Genomic DNA, 4,844 nt, shown 5'->3' with positions numbered 1-4,844 from the left:
AATGATTTTTTAAAATCCTCACTTTTTTTCTTTCTACTAAGAAATGGGAAAAGGAGAGTGGATAAAAACGGAAGAGCATTTGATGTCTGTTCTCTTTGTCCCTTTAATAATGGGAATAACTCTTTTATAGTGAATATGATGATGATGATGATGATGATGATGATGATAATGACAGTGTTATTGACCTCCACGTTCAGATGATGAAAAGGCTCAGGAAGTTTACTTGAAAGTAGGTACCTTGATACAGATGCTGTAGATGCAAACAAGCTACTCTCATTTCATGACTTTTACAACCAAACAGAAATAGCTCTGACAAGTAAAGAGGAATCTGCAGCTTTACTTTATGGCTAACTGCTTCTACTTTTTATGGAACTGAAGACAATTGGTTTGAATCCTAGAAGTGTTGCTTTTTAATTGTGTGCCTTGACCAGTAATCTCTCTGAAACTTATTATGATTTCTGTTGTTATAATTGAATATCACCCTTGGTAAATTATAGAGAAAAGACATTTTATTTAGCTCATGGATTTGGAAGTTCAAGAGCATGGTGCTGGCATCTGGTGAGGCCTACTGGATCATGAGGTGGCAGAGAGCAGCAGCAAATGATGTTGTAGCTTAATGGATCTGGAAGGCCCATGTTTTTTCTTTCTTTTTTTTAGACAGGGTCTCACTAAATTGCTGACCTTAAACTTGTAATACTCCTGCCTTAGCCTCCTAAGTGGCTACTAGGATTACAGGTGTGTGACACCATGCCTAGCTAAAAATTTGCACATGTATGTACACTGAGAAATATTCACCATGAACTAATTAACATATTTGTAACCTCACATAATTACATTTGTTAAAAAGTTTCTAAACTTTCATACCCTATGGAACTGGACAAGTGTTTAATTTACATTGGCTATAGAAACACAATTGATTTAATCATACATGGTGGCATAACACCTTTGAACTTTAGAGGCATTTAGGAAACCAAAGACTACTAGTGAATGATTTCCTTCAAACATTAGATTTGGCTTATCAAAAATTCAAGCATAACTAGGAACAAAACTATATTAGATGTCTTTTATTTACATCAAGCAATGAACTTTATCTTAATAACAAAATAATTCACCTTCAGGAGCTAAAGCCATTTCAAAGCATCACATCTTATGTATATTTATTTTTTGCTGTATATTTATAATGACCCAGTTACTTAGAAGTTTTTACATCCTATAAGAAGTCAAAAGAACATTTGAAAACTATTTTGAAGACTTAAATAAGTAGTAGTCGAGAAAAACAGACATGAAAATCAATTCAAGTTTCAAGTTCCTTTTTTTAAGAAATATTACATATGCTATACTTTTTTTTTAAAGAAAGAGTGAGAGAGAGAGGGAAAGAGAGAGAGAATTTTTTAATATTTATTTTTTAGTACTTGGCCGACACAACATCTTTGTTTGTACGTGGTGCTGAGGATCGAACCCGGTCTGCATGCATGCCAGGCGAGCGCACTACCACTTGAGCCACATCCCCAGCCCATGCTATATTTTTTAAAAACAACTTGTCACAACTGATTTGTGCCCATGGTAGCAACTCTTCTAAAATTACTTTTGAAATAGTCTAACTTGAGAGTTTTTCTATAGAAATAATTCAGATTACTTCTATAGTTGGTGTCAATAGGCTGTGGATGTAGCTCAGTGGTAGAGAGCTTGCCTAGCATGGAGAAGGCCTTGGAGTTTAACTCCCAACACTGCAAGAAAAAGAAAGGGAGAGAAGGGAGAAAGATGGAAGGAAGGAAGTAAAAAGGGAGAGGACAGGAGGGGAGGAAAAGGAATGAGTCATTACAATAAAAGGGTAAGTGGTAGAAACATATGATGTACTAGCTCTTTAAATTATTTTACAAAGCTTTAGAATTTTAGTTACATCAAACTGGTTGACATTATGACTGAAAGGAATAGCACATAAAAAGCTCTGCCTTGGCCTGGCTGAGACTAAACTAAGGGGTGGGTGTCAATGAGAGGAGTCCTCTCTGGCTCAATTGGGACAGACTGGAACCTGCACTTCTTAAGGATGCACAGCACAGTGAAGGGGCCAAGATTTCCCTGATAGGCACTTGAGTGTGCTAGGCTCCTGGGAGCCTATGACTGTGGCTTCCCATGCCCATGCCCACAGCTCCACCCCCACTCCTCTGCAGCTGCTTCACAATGGTATGCTCTGTTGCCTGGTGCAGGTTTGAGTTCCTCATCAAAGACTTGAGTGTCCACAGCCTGTTTGGGCATGGCTGTGCAGGTTGTGGCTGCAGTAGCAGTAGGTAAAACAGCCTTAGCATGATGGAGTGGCCAAGGGGTTCCCCTAGCTGTATTTGGGGCTGGTCCTGGAAGAAGTATGCAGGGCTTTGGCATCATTGTCTGTGGATATGAAACCAGACCCTCATCCTTATGGATATCCTTGGGAGTTGGTGATATATGCAGCTATTGGAGTTTTTGCTGTTCTCTTGTTTCTCCGGAGATGTTGTCAATGTGTTAGAAGTAGGTGTTATGTGAGAAGAGAGAAAAAGCTTGCTCTAAAACTTGGTGGACTAATTGAAGAAAAATGTCAACAACTTGAGAAAGTTAGCCTTGTTCAAAAAGAGTATGAAGGCTTAAGGTCATCTTTAAAGGATGCCATTTTGGAGAAGAAATCCATAAAAGCAGAAAATTTAGAGGCAACATATGAAAAACTGGATAGTTCTAAATCTAAATTGGGCATGAAATACTCTTTCTAGAAAAAGAGCTAAAAGAAGAGAAAACTAAACATTCTCAACAGGATGAATTGATGACAGATATATCAAGAAGGATTAAGTCCCTAGAAGATGAATTAAAACCCCTCAAGTTACTAATAGTCAAAGGTGAAACAATCTTGAGAATATTTCAAATGAATGCAGAAAGATTTAAGTTAGCAATAAAAGAGGTTTTGAAAGAAAATTCTCAAATTCAGGATGGTCAGAAACAACTTTTACAAGAAGTTGAAGTATGGAAAGAAAAAGTGAATGACCTTAATAAACAGAAAATAACATTGGAAGACTCTACAGTATATGCAGAACAAGTTCTAAGAGAGAAAGAAAATCACATTAAGTCTCTGACTGAACATTTGGTGCAGATGAAGGATTGGGCTTCTGTGCTTGGAGAAGACCTAAAAGATGATGATGGTAACTTGGAATTGAAAAAGAAGAGCGAATCAGAAATTGGTGTTCACTTAGATGATCAGCCAAAAGGAGCTTTGAAGGAACAGGTTTATGGTGCTAAATGCCCCTCTTAAAACCTTAGAAAGAGAAAGAAATAAAATGTTTATTATCTGAAGTAGACAAAATAAAGGAAGACCTTATAGAAAATATTAAAAATCTTAAGATAGAGAAAACATCTTTTCAGTAAAAATACACAATTTAAAACAGAGAATCAGAATCTTCAGCAGAAATTTAATGTCATGATTGAACTATATCAAAAAATGTAATGAAACTCAAAAGAGAATTAATAGGAGAGGAAAATTACTAGGTAGAGCAAGAGGAGCAACTTTCAAAAGTGGATGAAAACATCTGCCATACAACTGAACAGTTGGAGAACTATAGAAAGTAAGTAAAGATCTTGAAGAAGTATTGGAGAGAACCATTCATTCTTATCAAGGGCAGATTATGTATTATGAGAAAAAAGCACATGATAATGAGCTTGCAGCTCAGAGTGCTAAAAAATACCTCAATATTTAAGGAAACAAAATGCTCACAACAGACAAAAATTAACTGAAAATGAGGTTAAATTTAAACTTTTTAGAAAAATATCCTTATGCACTTGATGATTCAAATACAGCTTTTGCCAGAGAGCATTTCCCAAATGGTCCCTCACTATTGGGTCAACCTTCATTTGAAATGGGAGGTTCTCTTTTGGAAAAGAAGGGTCCACTCACATTCTCATCTTTGGTGGGAGGAGATAGTGGCTCAAGAAGCAGAGAGAATCCTATGGGACCTCAGATTATCAATGAAAGGAGAAAATCAGGCTATGTTGGGTTAATTGATCCTCAGAGTGCCTTATAATACTGGGTCCCTGTAACCTCCATGGGGAAAAGACCTATAGGAGGATGATCCCTCCACCACGCTAACCATATTCTGATCCACATCTTCCTCTACAAAGGCAGGATGTATATTATTCTAATTACGGTAGACTATCTGGACCCACGGAACACAGAAGTTTTAATATGCCTTCTTTGGATAAAGTGGATGGGCCTCTGTCTTCAGAAATGGAATCTAGTAAAATTCATACCAAAGTCAATCTTGGTAATTCCAGGGTGCCTGATTCATCTCTCCCTGCTGAAAACCAAGCAACTGGCTCTAGTTTTGTTTTTTCATCTTCCCCTCCAGCCAGAGGTGCATTGTTTCCAGTGAACCCAAGGAGTCAGTTCATGAGAAGAGGACCATTTTTTTCCCTGCATCTCCTCCAGGAAACATGTATGGAGTATCTGGAAATTCTTTTGCACTGGGCCCACCACCCCCTCCATTCCCATTGGGAAATGTCTATTCACTGAGGTGTTTTTCTCATTATCTTCCCCCAAGAGCTGCATTCCTCCCTCATCTCCACATTCTGAAAGTAGAAGTGAGTTTCCTTCAGGGTTGATTCCACCTTGAAATGAGACTGCTACTGAACATCCAGAACCACAACAAGAAACCTGATGTCTCTGATCTCTCTTCAAAGTAATTTGACATATCTCTCATTTTTAGTTGAAGTCTCTGTTTTTACTTAAGTAAGTTTTTTACTTAAGTAAGTTAAGTTTTTACTTAAGTTGTTTGGGAAAGCATTTGGTAATATATACTAAATCTAAAATATGTGTAACTGATTATCCA

At 37.3% G+C, this 4,844-nt stretch overlaps 1 pseudogene; it reads left to right on the top strand.

Annotated features, from left to right (window-relative positions):
* Positions 1–2,342: 2,342 nt before the first annotated feature.
* LOC143379376 (melanoma inhibitory activity protein 2 pseudogene) lies at positions 2,343–4,628 on the top strand (annotated as a pseudogene).
* Positions 4,629–4,844: the final 216 nt, after the last annotated feature.

The sequence above is a fragment of the Callospermophilus lateralis genome, chromosome 13 (genome assembly GCF_048772815.1).
Source record: "Callospermophilus lateralis isolate mCalLat2 chromosome 13, mCalLat2.hap1, whole genome shotgun sequence".
Taxonomy (NCBI): domain Eukaryota; kingdom Metazoa; phylum Chordata; class Mammalia; order Rodentia; family Sciuridae; genus Callospermophilus; species Callospermophilus lateralis.
Note: the sequence above shows the minus strand (reverse complement) of the source record. Positions and strands in the feature narration are given on the sequence as shown.